The sequence below is a fragment of the Entelurus aequoreus genome, linkage group LG08, assembly GCF_033978785.1.
Source record: "Entelurus aequoreus isolate RoL-2023_Sb linkage group LG08, RoL_Eaeq_v1.1, whole genome shotgun sequence".
NCBI lineage: Eukaryota > Metazoa > Chordata > Actinopteri > Syngnathiformes > Syngnathidae > Entelurus > Entelurus aequoreus.
Genome location: NC_084738.1, coordinates 50,014,568 through 50,037,049, shown reverse-complemented (window position 1 = coordinate 50,037,049; position 22,482 = coordinate 50,014,568).

The window sequence follows — 22,482 nt, the reverse complement described above, 5'->3', positions numbered from 1 at the left end:
TAAGGCAGGTTAGGACAGTAAACATTCAACAGGTCATGATACAAAAGAACACAACTCACAAAACATTACAAGCATACCATAGGTGAGGTCGTATAGAGAGCAGTAATGCCTTGGTGATGATAAATGGATTAAATCATTAAAACATATATTTTTCTTAAGTGTGTACAAATCCACTCCATCCCATTTTAAAATATTTTTTTCATGATCTCTTATATATTTGCCTCTAAACCTTTCAAAATACGCCCAAATCTGCACTGATTCAGGTAAAATAACAATAGCCTAGTGGGGGCTATTCAACAAAATAATGAAGAGGGACGCAATTTTTAAGAGCACAAGGGCTCAAAGGCCAGACATCGAATTGTGAAAGTTTTGCTAGAAAGTGCCTCAACAGGTAATATTTCTTTGAAACTGCGTTTACTTAATTGCAAAGTAAACACATCTGCTTTCACACTGCACTGTCAGTAAATTCAATATCCTGCCCTCACTACTTGTTTCCAGCGTGTGCAGCTATTTAACAGTATGAAGAAAAGGAAGCTCCAGTTTTTGTTGAGGACTGATGTTCCTTCTTTTGTATTATTTTCCTTCCTTAGTTTTATTTCTTTACACTGCTTCCTTCATTTAGGTTTGTAAGACTGAAAATAAACACAAAATAAACAAAACAAAAGTATAAAGTCCATTGTGTACTTTACATGAATAATGTCCATTTTGTATTTTACATTAATAATGCCCATTGTGTATTTTACATAAATAAAATAGAGGGTTTAGTGTTAATATATTCACACAATAATCTACAAATGTTTACACGAATAGAAATTCCACAACATTCACACACCAAACGTTGTGACTTATCACTATCAGCGTTGTTGCCCTCTACTAGTCAAATTTAGCAGTATTAAACTAGGTTTGATCATTACTGTCAGACAAAAAACAACACGATCACGAATACAAAAGACATCACGAAGAGAGCATTTTCAATACAAAACGAACTAAATATCTTTATGCACAAATTATATCTACTTACAAATGTTTGACCAAGTTTCGTGATGAAGCTTACACGCGGATTTCTACCATTTTTGTTGCTGGATCAATGTATCCGTCGCCTAAAAGGTCCAACAGAAAACAACGACTAAAGCACTTGCTTGGGGTAGAACATTCATACTTTGTTGGCCAGCCCCTTTTAAAATTCAGATTTTTGCAATTGATTTAGATGTTTTTTTGGCCTACTACTGGCCTACTGCTGCTTCACTGTGACACATATGCCTCGCTGTGGCGCCTTGCGGGGTGGAGGGAGTACTGCATACATGATCAACCCTAGTTTGATGGTTTCATCAAGCCTATTTGGGTGATATGCGGCGGGCCAGATGAAAAGCGGGCCGGATGTGGCCTGCGGGCCCCCAGTTGATTGCAACCCAGCTATATGATCCAGTTTGTAAAACTGTGCAAACTACAAATGTTCACAAACTACAAAGAAGAAGAATTATGATAAACCTCTTGAACTTATTGAAAGAGTTATATCATTCATTTCATGAATTGAACCATAACTGACTTAACTATTCATGAAGAATTTGATGTAAACCCTGAACAAATAGAGAACAGGAAGTGAACATATGAGTAATTGCTGTGAAGTAGAAAACAGTAGGATTAAAAAGGCTTTGCTTCTTCCTACTCCTTTTAGGACATGTAAGGGAAAAAAATGCAATATGTGATGTACCATATTGAAACTTTATACTTGTTCAAAATAAACTTAAACTTCAATCAAAGACAAAAAAAAAATGACATTAAAGTGCAGAAAAAAATATAAAGCAGACCAATAGAAAATACTGCACATCTATGGCAGGGGTCACCGACAGTTTTTTTCGTGATCTACCCGTCGATCTTTTGGACCCTACCGGTCGATCGCGAAAATATTAGGAAAAAAATAAATAAAAAATTAATATGACATTAGTGAGACCCCCACCCGGAGAGTGACCAACAGACCCGTCAACAAGCACGCATTCTAACCCCTGAACACACCCGCACGCCTCGCCTCTCCCTCTTTAGCCTCACATCCAGCCGCTCTCTACACCGCGACTTCACCCACCAAGCGCGGCCACACATTTCACCTGCTCGTATCGCAAATGCACATGGAATGATGTGCAACAATGCATTAAGGCTGACTGTTGCAACGCATCGGACATTTTCTAGCATCCAACATCAAACAACTGTTCCCTCAACAACGACCATCATCGCTTGCCTGCGACGGGAAGCTAACATGTAAAATACAAACCCCGTTTCCATATGAGTTGGGAAATTGTGTTAGATGTAAATATAAACGGAATACAATGATTTGCAAATAATTTTCAACCCATATTCAGTTGAATATGCTACAAAGACAACATATTTGATGTTCAAACTGATAAACATTTTTTTTTGTGCAAATAATCATTAACTTTAGAATTTGATGCCAGCAACACGTGACAAAGAAGTTGGGAAAGGTGGCAATAAATACTGATAAAGTTGAGGAATGCTCATCAAACACTTATTTGGAACATCCCACAGGTGAACAGGCAAATTGGGAACAGGTGGGTGCCATGATTGGGTATAAAAGTAGATTCCATGAAATGCTCAGTCATTCACAAACAAGGATGGGACGAGGGTCACCAATTTGTCAACAAATGCGTGAGCAAATTGTTGAACAGTTTAAGAAAAACCTTTCTCAACCAGCTATTGCAAGGAATTTAGGGATTTCACCATCTACGGTCCGTAATATCATCAAAGGGTTCAGAGAATCTGGAGAAATCACTGCACGTAAGCAGCTAATTCTGTGACCTTCAATCCCTCAAGCTGTACTGCATCAACAAGTGACATCAGTGTGTAAAGGATATCACCACATGGGCTCAGGAACACTTCATAAACCCACTGTCAGTAACTACAGTTGGTCGCTACATCTGTAAGTGCAAGTTAAAACTCTCCTATGCAAGGCGAAAACCGTTTATCAACAACACCCAGAAACGCCATCGGCTTCGCTGGGCCTGAGCTCATCTAAGATGGACTGATATAAAGTGGAAAAGTGTTTTGTGGTCTGACAAGTCCACATTTCAAATTGTTTTTGGAAACGGTGGACGTCGTGTCCTCTGGACCAAAGAGGAAAAGAACCATCCGGATTGTTATAGGCGCAAAGTTGAAAAGCCAGCATCTGTGATGGTATGGGGGTGCATTAGTGTCCAAGACATGGGTAACTTACACATCTGTGAAGGCGCCATTAATGCTGAAAAGTACATACAGGTTTTGGAGCAACATATGTTGCCATCCAAGCAACGTTACCATGGACGCACGCCCCTGCTTATTTCAGCAAGACAATGCCTGCGATGAGGTGGCAACTTGTCCAGGGTGTACCCCGCCTTCCGCCCGATTGTAGCTGAGATAGACTCCAGCGCCCCCCGCGACCCTGAAGGGAATAAGCGGTAGAAAATGGATGGATGAATGCCAAGCCACGTGTTACATCAACGTGGCTTCATAGTAAAAGAGTGCAGGTACTAGACTGGCCTGCCTGTAGTCCAGACCTGTCTCCCATTGAAAATGTGTGGCGCATTATGAAGCCTAAAATACCACAACGGTGACCCCCGTACTGTTGAACAACTTAAGCTGTACATCAAGCAAGAATGGGAAAGAATTCCTCCTGAGAAGCTTAAAAAAATGTGTCTCCTCAGTTCCCAAACGTTTACACAGTGTTGTTAAGAGGAAAGGCCATGTAACACAGTGGTGAACATGCCCTTTCCCAACTACTTTGGCACGTGTTGCAGCCATGAAATTCTAAGTTAATTATTTTTTGCAAAAAAAAAAAAAAGTTTATGAGTTTAAACATCAAATATTTTGTCTTTGTAGTGCATTCAATTGAATATGGGTTGAAAAGGATTTACAAATCATTGTATTCCGTTTATATTTACATCTAACACAATTTCCCAACTCATATGGAAACAGGGTTTGTACTACAGTCTGTGAACATTGCTCCAAAGAACGGGTTTTGAGTTGATTTATTGTGCATACAAGAGTACACAATGAAATGTGCAAAGCAGTAATACTGTCATGATTCGTTGCCTGGGTCATGTTTTGTTTAGTTTAGTATTTCCTTAGTTGTTGGTTAGTTCTGTTTCAGTACCATTGTTTGTTTTCTTAGTTGCCATGGGTGCAGATTTTTGTCACCTGCCTCTGATTAGTGGTCGAGATGCTCACCTACTCCTGGTCACTATTCAGAGAGCAATTTATTCCTGCCTCGTGCCACACTCTGCCTGACAGTCTTGCTCGCTCTTTGCGACATTGGTTCCTGTTTTCACCAAGTGTTTGTATTTTTTCTAGGGTGAGACTTTCTTGCAGCCGATTATCTTGTTTTTTTGGCTCCACACTTGACTGGGGTCTGAGTTTTTGTACTTATTGTCACAGGTACAAATCACCTTCTTACCTGCATATATATACAAAACCCAAAACCAGTGAAGTTAGCACGTTGTCCATCCATCCTACCGCTTGTCCCGTTCGGGGTCGCGGGGGGTGCTGGAGCCTATCTCAGCTGCAATCGGGCGGAAGACGAGGTACACCCTGGACAAGTTGCCACCTCATCGCAGGGCCAACACAGATAGACAGACAATATTCACACTCGCATTCACACACGTGGGCCAATTTAGTGTTGCCAATCAACCTATCCCCAGGCACGTTGTGTAAATCGTAAATAAAAACAGAATACAATGATTTGCAAATCCTTTTCAACCTATATTCAATTGAATACACTGCAAAGACAACATACTTAATGTTGGAACTGGTAAACTTGGTTATTTTTTTGCAAATATTAGATCATTTGGAATTTGATGCCTGCGATATGTTTAAAAAAGCTGGCACAAGTGGCAAAAAAGACTGAGAAAGTTGAGGAATGCTCTTCGAACACTTATTTGGAACATCCCACAGGTGAACAGGCTAATTGGGAACAGGTGGATGCCATGATTGGGTATAAAAGCAGATTCCATGAAATGCTCAGTCATTCACAAAAAAGGATGGGGCGAGGGCCACCACTTTATGGACAAATGCGTGACCCCTCAGGGAGACCCATCACATAAACATTATTTCACCTCGAGCGACCCTGCTGATATTCACACTTTTTCGTGAGGAAATCCACAGTAATAGTTAGCTTTTTTAACGCTAGCATTGAGGTCGGTTAACTCGCTAGTGTGAGCATTAGCAGAGAGCGCCAAGCTAGCAATGGCCTCGCCGTGGGACAAAAGTTTGCTCTCGAATGGCTCCAGAGCAGCTGCTATCTCCCTTCTAACCGAGCCTGAGACAAAAGACTCAAGTTTCCCGTAAATATCAGTGCGCATTTCCTCTCTCATTTCCCTTACGTTTTGCTGCAGGGTTGAATCGGCGACAGATTTTTCCGGGGAGTCAGGCTGCGGAGAGGCCCGAGGCTTGCAGCCTGGTTTACCGTCGGATTTCACAGGCGAAAGGAAACAATACATTTTACAAAACGAATGACTACAATGTACTTTGATAAAAATGGCTGAAGTTGACAAAAAGTGCTATTAAAATATATAAAGCCACTGCTAAACACGTCCTACACCAGACCTGGGCAAATTAAGGCCCGGGGGCCGCACGCGATCTTTAAGATTGAAACTGTAGCTGCCATTATGATGTGCAGTGATGTTTTCAAATTGCCGTAAGTCTTGAACTATACAAAGTATATCAACGGTTGGAGTCTGCGCTTTTGCATGATATACTAGTTATTATGGTAATTTAAGTCACAGCAGCTCAGATGAGGCACCAAACAGTGTGGGTGGGGAGCGTTTCCGCAGAGTGTTTCCAGAGCGGCCAGCCTGAAATGCAGGTGTCAGGAACAAACGCGGAAGTAGATTTTTACAACAAATTTCTAAAGCTTAGTGATGTATCAGAAATATCAGATTGTAGGTGGGTTTACTTTTTACATTGTTGCATTTTTGTAGCGTTTTGCTTGATTGTAAAATATGTCGATCGAGAGGGGGTGTGACGTTCATATGTTGTCAATATTCAGTGTTTTATCGTTCATAGTTAATATTGTAAATCCCGCATTCTTTATTTTCATGTACATTTTGGGTGTCTCATTCAGTAAAAAAACATAAAATTCCATTACGTTTTTTAAGGCGGTCCGTCATAACGTTTTTAGCATTCAGACATTATTGTGAGGTTTTGTATTAGTGATCCTAAAAATAAATGTACCGACCCCCAGACACATTTTTTTTCTCTAAATTTGGTCCCCCGAGGCAAAATAATTGCCCAGGCCTGTCCTACACCATCACTGCTCAGCCACTTACATTTGCAAAATCACAAAAAAAACCTTTTCACATTGTCAATATGAGGTATTGTCTGTATAATTTGGAGGAATAATGTGGAAAAAGAGAAAGCGCTATAAATACCTTCCAGATGCATGTAGATCGACGCTGCTTTGAACGTAATATTTTTTATGCGTGTGAGTGGGTGAAAAAGAAGGCAATTCATTTTTTTAATTGAACTATTGAATATACAAACAGAATAAGGCACTTTCATTTTCACCCAACCTCCTCCATGCAAAACCTCACCATAGAGTTGAAAGTAAAAAAATTAATCAAACTGCAAGTTGAAAAATGGTAAACTGTAACACTTGCAATAACAGTGTAAAACAAATCTGACAATTGGCATTGTTTTTGTTTTATTTTTCAATTCAACATTTTACATCACCAATACTTGTTTCAGTGTCAATGCAAGTTTTCTCACTCTGCCAATTTTTTCTTTCAACACCAAAACTTACCAGCAGTGTTCTGGCTCCATATAATACCATTGTTTGCTGCATCCTTATATTTGTGTTTGTATTTGTTCTGGGGCAGCATAGCAACATTTGTAATTCAGGTTGTCCCCATTTGAGGGAACCTCAATGAATGAATCATCAAGCTGAAACCTCATGTCAAGATTTTGGTCATCACAGTATAGTGACGTACAGTATAATAAGAAAACTAAAGAGACTGACACACATGTTGTAATTATATTTGCAAATCTCTGACATTATCAAACATTTTAAAAGCAAGGATAATTGTAATCTTATTTCCTATGTAATTATTAAAACGATGCAAGATGCTTATAACAGGCCAAGTGGAACACATTTTATTTTTCCAATATCAAATACTACTTATGCATGCCGAAGTTGACTTCCTGAGTTTACGTCAAGTATAACGCAAAATAAGATCTATTTTTGATGACAGGTGTGTCAAAATAGGTTCCTTTGGGTTAAAATTTAGGAAGAAAAACACAACTGGAGGAATCAACACTTTGTTACAAATTATTTGGACAGAAGTATACTTTGTTTGGACGGGACAGGTACAGATAGGTTAGGCCAGGGGTTTGCAACCTTCAATCAATCAATCAAAGTTTATTTATATAGCCCTTAATCACAAATGTCTCAAAGGGCTGCACAAGCCACAACGACATCCTCGGCTCAGATCCCACACTAGGGCAAGAAAAAACTCAACTCAACGGGGTACAATGAGAACCCCCCCCCCACCCCAGAGACGTGCAGAGACGTCCCCAACTGATGCACAGAGGAGTGGTCCACCCCGGGTTCCGACCTTTAATATCAAAAGGTGCATTTTCCAGCCTTTACCACAAAAAAAATAGTATAGAGCCGCAAAACGTAACACAGATGATAAACTTTTAAAAGTTTTGATACTTTTAAATTTTAATTTTACAGGAAAAATAATCTGTCCATGTGAAATAAAACTTATTTTTCATTTTCTCTTTTCTTTTTTTGGCAGGTGTTCATGGTTAGCTTACACAAGGGGCTGCACACTCGAGAAGCTGAACTGAACACAGGCTTCCAGTTTCTTTTACTTGGCAAGGCAAGTCCAGGCAAGTTTATGTAGAGAGCACAATTCGTGCACAAGTGCTTAACAGAAAATTAAACGAAGGAAAACTAATTCAAATTCAAATTAGAAAATGCAATCATCATAAAAACAATCATAATTAGTTCAAAATCAATCAAATACTGTAGATAAAATACTTTCAGTTGTCATATGCACGAATAAATAAAAGTGTTTTCAGACATTGCCTACCGTAAGGCCTTTTTGCCTTCTTGCGCCATAGGACTCGGCCTCACAGACAGTCGGAAATTATAGAACTCTTTTTAAAAAGGCAAACTTTTCTCACTACGGGGTTAAAAAAAAATCTGAGCAAGCCACAATAAAGACAGAAAAGCTACATGCGGCTCCAGAGCCACGGGTAGCATACCCCTGGGTTAGGCAGAGGGCGGGATAATATAATTGAGAATCAAAATATTGCATTTACTTGTGATTGTCAACTATCCACCCATCCATTTTCTACCGCTTGTCCCTTTTGGGGTAGCGGGGGGTGCTGGAGCCTAACTCAGCTGCACACGAGCGGGAGGCGGGGTACACCCTGGACAAGTCGCCACCTCATCACAGGGCCAACACAGATAGACAGACAACATTCACACTCACTGTCACGATCGGGGAGGGGTGCAGCTTGCTGCGCGGTTGTTCTCCCGGGATGCAAGACGGACGGCTCCGGACGACAGCAGGAAGGTAGAATTAAGTTTATACATAAATCACCCAACCACCAAACTACAGGCAAATAACAAAAAAGGCAAGCGTGCCTAAAACACATGGAGTAAAGACGAAGCATGGGCTATGACATGGCATAAACAAAACTTACGTGGCATGAACGCGTGACACAAACACAATGAAGGCAGAACGAGTGATCAACAAAGGTAGGCTTAAATAGAGTCTCTGATGAGTAACAGGTGCGCGTACAAGGCAGGTGAAAATCAAGTAACCATGGTGACGAAACAAACTCACAGGTGCACAAGCAATGACAAAAGGAGTCCAAAACTAACAGAAAACACAAAAACATGGATCACGGATCATGACACTCACATTCACACACTAGGGCCAATTTAGTGTTGCCAATCAACCTGGGCTCTGTACCGAGGATGTCGTTGTGGCTTGTGCAGCCCTTTGAGACACTTGTGATTTAGGGCTATATAAATAAACATTGATTGATTGATTGATTGAACCTATCCCCAGGTGCATGTCTTTGGAGGTGGGAGGAAGCCGGAGTACCCGTAGGGAACCCACGCAGTCAACTAGAGCCGCACAATTAATCACATTTTAATCACATTTTAATCACGACCCTAATTTTGGCTGCCATGATTAAATGAATAAAAATACAATGACTACTTCAGACTTTGTTTGACTTTGGCCCAAAATAAAAAAAGCACATTCTGAAAATGTACATATCACAAATAATCCTCTTGGCAAATGACTTGAAGTTAGTTAAAAATTCTGAGAAAAAAAATGGTGCAATTTCAAAAACACCATGAAGAACACAATGACCTTAAGCTTGATCTCAGTGTATCTTCAAAGCAATTAAACTTAAAAAAAAAAATAAAAAAAATAAAAACTCTTTTATGTATCAACTCCCTTATTTGTCATTTCCACATATTAATCCTGTGCTAACTCAACAAACCATACAAACTGAGGTAGAAATTATTCAAGAGGGTTAAGCTACTCCCTGCCTACTAGGCATCACTGTGTATTGATTGAAAAATAAAAGCTGTGCAATGTGTGGAGAATTTCAACAAACCAAAAATAAAAACTTAAAAGACTGACAGTATTGCAGTAAATCACACACTGTTCACTTTCTTTAAATTTGCACAGAAGACAATTATTTGATATCAATGTGCAGTGTCTCATGCAGCATTTTAGATTGGATTACCTTATTTTTATAAATAGATTTAATTATTTATTTATTTATTTTTCCCCCCCTTTTTAAAAAAAAATATATTTTATTAATATTATTATTATTATTATTATGTATTTATTTATTTTATTTATTTATTCCCCTACCTCGGGGGGGGGGGGGACTCGGCGGGGCGGTTGCTGGTTGTTCCATCTCCATCGTTGGGGTCCCTGCGGGTGGGGTGGGTGGTTCCTGTGGCCCCGTGCTGGGTGGTCCTGTGGCGGCCGGCTTGGGTGGGGTGGCCGTGGGCTGGCCTCGCCGCGCTCTCCGGGGGTGGCGGGGGGCTCGTGGGGGCCCTGTTGCCGGTGGGGCGGGGGCGGTCTTCCCGTCCGGTTGCGGGGGGTCTCCGGGCCCCTCGGGCGGGGCGTCCCGCCTTTCTGTCCGTGTGGGGTGTGGTCTCTCGCTGGCTTGGGGTCTGGCTTCCCCCTGTTTTTTCTCGTGCCTTGTCCTCTGCCGGGTGCGTCTGTCTGCGGCCTGCTGCTGGCCCTTGTGGGCGGCACGGTGGGCCAGGCTCTGGGGTTCCTGTCGCTGTCCGTCTTGGCTGCGTGGGGGCGGTGGCCCCTGGTTCCCTGGGCACCACACCTACTGTTTGTGAGATGGGTTCTCGGGGAGGCTGGGGCCGTACTCTGGCTCCCGCACACACTGGGAGTCAAATGTATTGTACATGCAAATTCACATATACTCACACACATACATACAGACATACATAGGTACCTACGCTCCCACATACATATACAAATAAATACAGTACATATTTACACACTCAAAGTTCGTACATCCACACGCACATTCATTATACAAACATACTGTATACACATACTGTACATATACATTCACTGTAAAAACATACATATACACATACTGTACATATACATTCACTGTACAAACACACACATACACATACTACACATACATTCACTGTACAAACACACACATACATATACTGTACATATACATTCACTGTACAAACACACATTTACACATACTGTACATATACATTCACTGTTCAAACACACATACTGTATACACATACTGTACATATACATTCGCTGTACACACATATACACATTCTGTACATATACATTCACTGTACAAGCACACATACACATACTGTACATATACAAGTACATATGCACACATACACTCATGCACATAATCACGTTTCATCAAACATATATTAACGTTGTTGCCCTAGGGTAAACTGGGTATAACACATGGCACACTGACAAAGCTTAACCTATTGTTACTATAACAATCTACAAGGTTAAGGTTGCTTCTCTTTCTTCCCCTCCATTTTTCTGCATTCTTTCGTATCTCAAGTTATCATTACGTATATGTATTGTTGCATTTGAACAATTGTATTGTTGATAATAAAGGTAAAGTACTGGTATTGTTTATTATCAATAGCACTATTTCTATTGGTATTCATATTGCTCCATTTTTAGTGTAATAATGCTCATTGTCATTTCTGTATTTTTTTTTTTTTTTACATTTTCGCTAACTGCTTATTTGCTATTACTTTTACCATCATATTTGTACATGTCGTATTTGCTGATGTTGCTCTGTTGTTGTTGTTGTTGTGTTTGCTGTTGTTGTTTTTGTCTCTCTGTCTAATCCCCCTCTTGTCCCCACAATTCCCCCCTCTGTCTTCCTTTTTCTCTCTTTCTATCCCCTCCTGCTCCGGCCCGGCTGCACCAAATGATAATATAAATACATTTAATAAAGTCAAAATACAAGTAAGGCAACAAGAGAAGTATCCTACACTTCTCTTTTGTAAAGTAAATCTGAACAGCCGATATGGGCATCTACATCTGCTATATGATTTGCCCGAGAAGCTGGGCAGGACATTATAAAAAAAAAAAAAAAAAAAAAAAAAAAAAAAATTAAAAAAAAAAAAAAAAAAAAAAAAAAAAAATAGATTGGATTACCAATTCTTTATTTTACTCCTGTTGGTTTTATGCTGTTCTCCCCATGACTGCGTGGGTTCCCTCCGGGTACTCCGGCTTCCTCCCACATCTAAAGACATGCACCTGGGGATAGGTTGATTGGCATCACTCATTTGGCCCTAGTGTGTGAATGTTGTCTATCTGTGTTGGCTTTGCGATGACATGTCTAGGGTGTACACTGCCTTCCGCCTGAATGCAGCTGGGATAGGCTCCAGTCACCCCCGTAACCCCGAGAGGGACAAGCGCTAAAAAATGGATGGATGGATTGATGTTTGTCGAGGGGTGGAGTTGAAGCCCCACTTTACAGAGTACCGCTTGCTTGGTATACTTGAACTATTTGCTTGCCTAACAGAATTGATATTGCGACATCCATCCATTTCGAACAGCAGTTTCTTTAATTTAAAAATACAGCTCAATTTTACACTTACCAAACTCATCTTGCGGGCAGGATGGAACCTGTTTGGCCGCATGTTTGACATCTCTGTTCTAAACAGAAAAGGAAAGAGACAAACTATGACTCCGACTGGAGGGAAGCTGAGCGAGGAAGTCAGGGAGAGGCTGTAGGACGTCACACATTTGAGACATTTTAAATGCGGAGATCCAGAGCGGGTCAAAACATGCTCATCAACAATTTGACACTTGATGCAATATTACTGACGTTGTTCTAGGAACACCAATATAATTCCTGTGTTGCGTACTGTAGCAGCACCCACACCTCCATTTCTTTCTTGCTTTCCCGCAAATCTGGTTTACATGACTCTCGTAAACATTCCTCACTCTGCCTCCCTATACTGAAACCACTGGGATGGAAAAATCTCACGATGTTGTTTTGTTTGTCAGGTGACACTGAGCAATAATATGCAGTACAGGAGCCTATCTCAGCTGCATTTGGGCGGAAGGCGGGGTACACCCTGGACAAGTCGCCACCTCATCACAGGGCCAACACAGATAGACAGACAACATTCAGTGGTCCCCAATCTTTTTAAGCCCAATATCCTTGGTCTCGACCATTGACCATGGCCAAATCTACCCCCCTCCCGCATTCCTATATGGTTTGTTGGCTACCGTTTTGGATGAGCAATGATGGTTGAGTAGGAGCGGGGGTGTCGTGCAGCTGGTCGAAGCACTGTAAAAGTAAGCATTAATGATCGCCACAGTGAGATTATTGTTTTAGATGTGCAACGCAGACATGTGGGCGAGCGCCCACATACCTGTCGGAAGCGCCCTCTGCGCAGGAGCATTGTCTGAGTTTCGGGGACTGAGATGGACAGAGTGCATACCTGGAGAGCTGTAAGGCGTCCGGGCATGTTCAAGGGTTTGAATGCGTGCATATATGGCAAGTCTGTTGGACAGTGGAGGGGAGGGCATTGATGTGACTATGCATTTATTTTTCTAAATATTTTCGGGATCTACTGGAAAGGTCCCAAAGATCGACTGGTCGATTGCAATTGACGGGTTAGTGACCCATGCTGTAGATCACAGGTTTCAAACTCAAGGCCAGATCTGGCCCCCGACATCATTTTATCTAGCCCGCAAACACCTGGAAATAATAGGTGTCAATAAAGTACTTGATATTTTCTCACTAAATGTAATTGATTTTTTTCATTTTGACAGAAAAAAATATATGTACTGCTTGAAATTGCATGCCTTTTAAACTTTAATAGTATCCAATATTGCAACAATATTGCTGTATATTATCATACTTTCCAAACATTTTTTTGTCTAAATAAAAATACTTAACTTTACAGCAAACTACCCATCAAATTAATAAAAATGACAATTAATTTTACATTGTTCTTTACAGCATATTACTGTAAATTGGAATAAACTACTACTGTTTTTGCGTTAAAATTATGTTGACTGAGCTGCCAGTTTTTGACGGTAAAATCTACGGTTGTTGTTTTAAACAGTGTATTACTGTAAATGGAAAGACAGTACTTTTGTTTTTACTGTAGAAAAACTGGCAGCTAAGATGCCAGAATAAAAAAATAACTTTTTTCCCGTAACCCCCCCCCCAAAAAAAAGTGATACTGTTTTCCATTTACCGTAAAATGTTGTAAAAAATTAAAAAAACACAATATTTTACAGTAAAATGTTGTAAATGTAAAGTTTTTACTGTAAAATCGACAGTCTACTTAAAACAATTTATATAAATAATGAAATCAAGAGGCACATTCATACATTATTCGCTGTTACAAGCGGCCCTCTGATGGCAGCCATAACTGCGATGTGGCCCTCAATGAAAAATAGTTTGACATCCCTGCTGTAGATAGTCAAGTTTGTTTATATTCTCAGCGAGTACCTCACTACACTATCAAATCTCTGCCTTAGTTATTTGTTTATCTGAGTCTTATAGCATTTTGAGATGGAAAAAGTAACAAAATTATGTCTATTTATTTGTACGAATCCCTGTTAGCTTTTTCTATTGTTAAACTCTACCCGCATTCTTTTGTCGAACAGTCAAAGGACGGGTCTTCTAGAAGATTTCATAAGTATTTTTTTTAAAAACTGGTCAAAGGTAAATATTACAGCATTGCGCAAGATCCTTTGCAAGAACGAGCTTCTGCAAAAGTGAGCCTAGACGAAGAGTTCTTCATCCTCTTTATAGTAAAAGCGCAGACAAGTTCTTTAAGTCAATGAGTCCAAAAATGTTTTCAAAGGTGGGGGCCAGTCTAAAGAAAAAAAAAAGGGAAGTAATGAAGAGGGAGACACTTAAGTTCTGCCATCCGCCAATGTGTCAATAGGATGTAAATAGGATGTTTAGCTAGATTATATTATTATTATAAAACTAAAAATATTAAAACACAAAAAAACACTGTCATTTTACTCAAGGACTCATATTGCAGTGCCGAAGTTTGTGACGTGTGAAAAAAAAAGGTCCCGGAGAAACGTGATCAAAAGTAATTTGTTGGCTGAGTCCGCATTCATTTAGCACCGAAATAGGGCTAAGCTACTTCTTAAAAACGACTTATTTCTTCGACCACGATACTGAACAGCGTGCTCTGATTAATTTGGTCTTGTCTAATGTCCAATACTACTGTATTATTTATATATTTAGTTCATTCAGCGATTTTTTAAGGGACAAGCGGTAGAAAATGGATGGATGGATGGATGGATGAAAATGCTTATTTAGGCCAAACATAAGTAGAATATGCTTAAAAAATCAGCAATAGAGTGAAGCCGATAACTTTGAAGCGCGATGTGATGAGGGACGGCAGTGTGTGTTTTTTCCTTCTTCGTGACACATTTTTTGAACGATGTGATTTCTACTCAAGAGCAACTTTTAGTCCGGAAAATATATTTTTTAAATTTGTTTTTGGGTTCATCAGATGTGTATATTTTGTTTTTTTATTTGGTCAAATAGTTTGCAAGTTTGTTGATACAATTAAAGGAAATCACAAAATCAGTCAAATATTTTGAAAAAATTCAAACAAAACTATATTATATTTCAATATTATAAAAAGTCATTGACTAGGGATATTTGACATCAGATCACTTGCCAACAAATAAACAGTTGATCCTCAGCAATTGAAAGCAAAGTAAGTGGGATTCATGTGACTTTTTGAAATTCCTGAAATTGTGTACATATCACTGAAGAAAAAGGGGAAACTTAATTTTTCTGCTCTTTTCTATAATAACAAAAGTAGAATACTGTTCCACTTTCTAGGCTGTGATATTGCAATGCAGTAATAAAAACAAAAACACCCATGAGGAAGCTTGACATACTCTCTCTTCAGCTTGCTGTTATCTCCAAATCTTTGTTGTGTTTACATCAAGATTGATTGATGCCCTAAATCAGTGTTTCTTAACCATAGAGCTGGGACGCATTGTCCTAGCTCTAAAGGGCCGCCAAAAAATATCTGTTTCTCAGCTGTGGTCCGTGTGGGCCGCAGCATTACTCAGTTGAAATACATGTTTCCACCACTTGTGGAAGTAATTAAAATGTCAAACTAACAGAAGAAGTCTGGAGTTAAAGTCACAGAAAAGTTTCTTAAGTGCAAAGATTATGACTAAAGTGGTGAAGCTGTATTTTTAAAAAATTCTATTGACTGTTTAATAAAATTTATTGTTAATTTAGTTTATTTATTTCAGCACTACATAAATGTATGTAAAGGTATTTTTTTTAATCAGTTATTTATGAGTCCCCAATGCAGTATATTTAGTTAGTACTTACTTTTCTAATCAGGCTGAACTAGGCCTAAGGTTTATGTGTTAAATAAATAATAATATTTGTGATTAACACAGTTTCATATAATTTGACAAGGTTGTAAACTGATAGATTAGATATAATTATTAAATACCATCAAAGTCAAGAGTAAGAGTATTACTTCAGTGTTTATATTTGAGGGGCCACAATGTCACAAATCATATATGACTCACATGTCATAGACATACGACTGTCTGCTAATGACCTCAAACATCTACACTCATCCTGAGTCATGCAACGATGGAAATAATATGTAAATCGGTTATTGTCTCGATATGTTTCTCAAACTGGCCTCGCACACCATCTACACTCCAATTATCATCAAATAGTCGACTACTCTAAGACACCGTTAGCGTATGCCAGGGTTATTTAACTGTGGCCCGGGAATGACACCGTATCAGCTGAGTTTAGTTCAAAACTTGGGAGGCAAACATTTTTGCAGTCAAATTCCTAAAAACACTAGAGTCCTCCTTTTGTATAGAGGAACTAGGATGACTGTAAACACATTGGCAGATCCTTCCATTGACATTTAACCTTGCTAAGAAACATAGAACGCTGGGGTCCAAACTTGTGTTTAACATAACTGATACATTCCTCAAAGCACCCCTTTGAGTCCTTTTCTTTTTCTCAGTTATTATTTTACTGTAATGTGAGTAAAGTAACTAAGGCCCTGTTTACACTAAGCCGGATAAAGTTATCCAGGGTAAATCACACCTAACCTTATCCGTGTCCACACACAACATTGCCACCGTTTAAGACCCCCTCCCCCATCCGTCCGCCGACGCAACGCAAAATAGTACGCATGCGCGGAAAATGCGCACGTCATAGTCATCTCCAGTGTTGCTTTGTGTGCAAGTTCTTAAATTTAACTTATCTGAACAATATCCAGTGTTGTGGTATTTCAATGAACTGAAATCCAGTGTGCTTTGGGGCCCTACTGTCCTGTGGGGCCCTATTGTAGTGAATCACTCCTGAGACATCATAAAGTAATCAAATCTTTATTAGACACGTAAACAATGTGATAAAGAACATTTTACATCAATCAAACTAGGGATCTAGATATCTGGTCAGGACACTCCTCACTCTTTTGCCTTCACCTTCATTGTCCATTCCTTTTTGGTGACTTTATATACTCTGGACCTAGACGTTGAGTCCACGACAACACAGTCTGCTTTGCCAGTCCAAATGCATTCGCCGTTTTCCTCGACGGCCAGGTAATACAAAGCACACGCTACCTTTTTTATCACATCCACGGGAGCTCGCATTCCCATTGTCTCTCCTTCAACAAATGGACAAAGTTTTTCGCTAAGTAGAAACACAGCTGAACCGGCCGGACATTGGAAAGTTCTCTTGCCGTCTGAGAAGTGTTGTATCCGAAATAGCTGCAATCGCTTTCTCTCAAGGTATTCATGTATGATTTCCACAAGTGTCTGTACATGTAGAAGAAGGAGAAACACGGGCATGTCTGGATAACTCGTCTTCATATTTCCAGTGTTTACCTCCGAGTTACGAAACCGCTTTATTATAAAGCTGGCTGTGGCGCGTTCTTTTTGATGTCACTTCCTGTGTGGGTGAGGTCTTTCTGGCGTCACTTCCTCTCCGAACTCACTTTGTAAACGATCAATGAGTCCATACAAAGCTAAGTGCCAGAGATTCCCGAATTACACGGCTGACTTACCTGTGTAAAAATGTGTCCGAGGAGGGGGACCTTAAACGCTGGTTTAGTGTGGCTGAAACGGGGCGAGGCTAAATAATTTTTCTTTTAAGGGGTTAAACGACTTAGTGTAGACATGGTAAATGGTAAATGGTAAATGGGTTGTACTTGTATAGCGCTTTTCTACCTTTTTTTAAGGAACTCAAAGCGCTTTGACACTATATCCACATTCACCCATTCACACACACACACATTCACACACTGATAGCGGCATGGCCTAAGGCAGGGGTCGGCAACCCAAAATGTTGAAAGAGCCATATTGGACCAAAAAAACAAAAACGAATCTGTCTGGAGCCGCAAAAAATTAAAAGCCATATTACATGTGTCATGAGATATAAATGTAATTAAGAGGACTTAAAGGAAACTAAATTAGCTCAAATATAGCTACAAATGAGGCATAATGATGCAATATGTACATATAGCTAGCCTAAATAGCATGTTAGCATCGATTAGCTTGCAGTCATGCAGTGAACAAATATGTCTGATTAGCACTTCACACAAGTCAATAACATCAACAAAACTCACCTTTGTGCACTCATGTACAACGTTAAAAGTGTGGTGGACAAAATGAGACAGAAAAAGAAGTGGCATAAAACACGTCCTAGAAAGTCGGAGAAAGTTATGCATGTAAACAGACTATACGGTGAGTTCAAGGACTGCCAAAATAAGTAAGACAAAACGGCGCTCGCCAAATACTTGAATCAGTGAAGCATATTTAATATAAACAGTGTGATTTATAACAATTACGGAGGTTTGTTTCATGTTTGTCCTCCTACAGAAACCATACTAAAACAAAAAAATTGATTTTTTTTCCCCTCATCTTTTTCCATTCTTCATACATTTTTGAAAAATCTCCAGAGAGCCACTAGGGCGGCGCTAAAGAGCCGCATGCGGCTCTAGAGCCGCGGGTTGCCGACCCCCGGCCTAAGGTGATGCTGTAGCGTGTTTGCTCAACTTCTTTAGTTATACTATTAGTGTTCCTCAATGTTCCAGTTTAGATTCGCATTTCATCATTTGAGCTATTAAACTGGTGACCAGTGAGTTCAGTTAAAAAAAAAAAAACAACACTTTTGCTGAAGATTCTTAAAAGCACTAGCGTGCTGTCATAGAAATGATATTTGGCAAAATAATTAGACCAAAATCAAATGTCTGGTTCTCTGTAATATACAAAATAAGACAAATAGTGAAGCGAGAAGTCCGACCCCCCCAGTCTTTAGCTTTATTAAATTGAATATCTGTGGTGTATACCCTTTCAAAAACGATGACGGCAATGACAACAGTAGAATTAACAAAGGAACTTAATTTTGATCATCCTACTAAAAGTAAGATGAGTACCGTCTTTTCCGCACTATAAGCCGCACCTAAAAACCGCAAATTTTCTCAAAAGCTGACAGTGCGCCTTATAACCCGGTGCGCCTTATATATGGATTAATATTAATATTCATTTTCATAAAGTTTAGGTCTCGCAACTACGGTAAACAGCCGCCACCTTTTTTCCCCGTAGAAGAGGAAGCGCTTCTTCTTCTACGGTAAGCAACCGCCAAGGTAAGCACCCGCCCCTGTAGAAGAAGAAGCGTGCGGATATTACGTTTCATTTAATTTGTGTGTTTCTGTAAAGACCACAAAATGGCTCCTACTAAGAGACACGCGTACAACGCAGAATTCAAACTCAAGGCAATAAGTCACGCAGAAGAACACGGAAATAGAGCAGCAGTGAGAGAATTGAACATAAATGAATCAAGTGGAGGAAGCAACAAGATGACCTGCGCCAAGTAAAGACGACAAAACAGAGTTTCAGAGGGAACAAAGCAAGATGGCAACAGTTGGAGGACAAACTCGAACAGTGGGTTGTTGAGCAGAGAGCAGCAAGCAGAAGTGTCAGTACCATCACTATTCGAATGAAGGCAACAGCGCTAGCAAGCGAACTTCACTTGGATGATTTTAAAGGTGGTGCTTCTTGGTGTTTCCGGTTCATGAAAAGACGCAATCTCTCCATCCGCACACGGACTACTATTTCACAGCAACTGTTTATTTTGTGTGTTGTGTGACATTAACGTTCGAGCAACGTTGAGTTATTGATGTTGCTATTGCTCTGCACTATTTTGAGTGTTACTATTTTTGTGATTGCACATTTGCACATTACATTTTGGGAGTGAACAGAGTTATTAGAACGCTGGTTTGTAATATATTATTAAAGTTTGACTGACCTATCTGACTGTTTTTTTGACATTCCCTTTAGCGCAGCGTAGGTGCGGCTTATAAGCCGGTGCGGCTTATAGGTGAACAAAGTTTTGAAATATGCCATTCATTGAAGGTGCGGCTTATAACCCGGTGCGGCTTATAGTGCGGAAAATACGGTATCTATTTTCTTTCATTAAATGGTCACATGCTAATATTTTGCTGGACCGCCTTTGGCTTTGACTATGACTATGGTTTTGGGTTTTAGTTTGTCAGTTTTAGTGAATCACTTAAATTCACATCCGGACACAGATAAAAGTATTACACAATGTCATGAGTTTTGTGACCATGGACCATGGACAAGGAAGAACATTTTTTTTTTTTTTTTTTTTTAAATTATTTTTTTTAATAATGTCCTGCCCAGCTTCTCGGGCAAATCATATCGCAGATGTAGATGCCCATATCGGCTGTTCAGATTTACTTTACAAAAGAGAAGTGTAGGATACTTCTCTTGTTGCCTTACTTGTATTTTGACTTTATTAAATGTATTTATATTATCATTTGGTGCAGCTGGGCCGGAGCAGGAGGGGATAGAAAGAGAAAAAAAGGAAGACAGAGGGGGGAATTGTGGGGACAAGAGGGGGATTAGACAGAGAGACAAAAACAACAACAGCAAACACAACAACAACAACAACAACAGAGCAACATCAGCAAATACGACATGTACAAATATGATGGTAAAAGTAATAGCAAATAAGCAGTTAGCGAAAATAAAAAATAATTCAGAAATGACAATGAGCATTATTACACTAAAAATGGAGCAATATGAATACCAATAGAAATAGTGCTATTGATAATAAACAATACCAATACTTTACCTTTATTATCAACAATACAATTGTTCAAATGCAACAATACATATACGTAATGATAACTTGAGATACGAAAGAATGCAGAAAAATGGAGGGGAAGAAAGAGAAGCAACCTACATTAACCTTGTAGATTGTTATAGTAAAAATAGGTTAAGCTTTGTCAGTGTGCCATGTGTTATACCCAGTTTACCCTAGGGCAACAACGTTAATATGTTTGATGAAACGTGATTATGTGCATGAGTGTATGTGTGCATATGTACTTGTATATGTACAGTATGTGTATATCTGTGTTTTTACAGTGAATGTATATGTACAGTATGTGTATATGTGTGCTTGTACAGTGAATGTATATGTACAGTACGTGTATATGTGTGTTTGTACAGTGAATGTATATGTATAGAATGTGTATGTGTGTGTTTGTACAGTGAATGTATATGTACAGTATGTGTATACAGTATGTGTGTTTGTACAGTGAATGTATATGTACAGTATGTGTATATGTGTGTTTGTACAGTGAATGTATATGTACAGTATATGTATGTGTGTGTTTGTACAGTGAATGTATATGTACAGTATGTGTATGTGTGTGTTTGTACAGTGAGTGTATATGTACAGTATGTGTATACAGTATGTTTGTATAATGAGTGTGCGTGTGGATGTACGAACTTTGAGTGTGTAAATATGTACTGTATTTGTATATGTTTGTGGGAGCGTAGGTACCTGTGTATGTATGTATGTGAGTATATGTGAATTAGCATGTACAATACATTTGACTCCCAGTGTGTGCGGGAGCCAGAATACGGCCCCAGCATCCCCGAGAGCCCATCCCACAAACAGTAGGTGTGGTGCCCAGGGAACCAGGGACCACCGCCCCCATGCAGCCAAGCCGGACAGCGACAGGAACCGCAGAGCCTGGCCCACCGCGCCGCCCACAAGGGCCAGCAGCAGGCCGCAGACAGACGCACCCGGCAGAGGACAAGGCACGAGAAAAGCAGGGGGCAGCCAGACCCCAAGCCAGCGAGAGACCACACCCCACATGGACAGAAAGGCGGGACGCCCCGCCCGAGGGGCCCGGAGACCCCCCGCAACCGGACGGGAAGACCGCCCCCGCCCCACCGGCAACCGGGCCTCCATGAGCCCACCCCCGGAGAGCGCGGCGAGGCCAGCCCCCGGCCACCTCCCGGCCATCCCCCGGCCACCCCACCCAAGCCAGCCGCCACAGGACCACCCAGCACGGGGCCACGGGAACCACCCACCCCACCCGCAGGGACCCCAACGATGGAGATTGAAGAACATTTTTAATGGATCCTAGATTAAGAAAACTAAAATAAAGATTTTGCCCTATATTCTACTAGATGCAATAAAAAAATATTTATATTTTTGGTCATTTCAAACAAAATTTTTCAGACGGTTTTCACAAAAATTACCTTAAACAAATTGTATTTTTTAAGTAAAAAATCTTACAGTGACAAAACTGCAACAATCCGAATTAAGCTACTTTGTTTTAGATCATATAGATTGGTTACAATTAACAAATATTATTTTAAAGGCCTACTGAAATGAATTTTTTTTATTTAAACGGGGATAGCAGATCCATTCTATGTGTCATACTTGATCATTTCGCGATATTGCCATATTTTTGCTGAAAGGATTTAGTAGAGAATATCGACGATAAAGTTTGCAACTTTTGGTCGCTGATAAAAAAAGCCTTGCCTGTACCGGAAGTAGTGTGACGTCGCAGGTTCAAAGGCTCCTCACATTTCCCCATTGTTTACACCAGCAGCG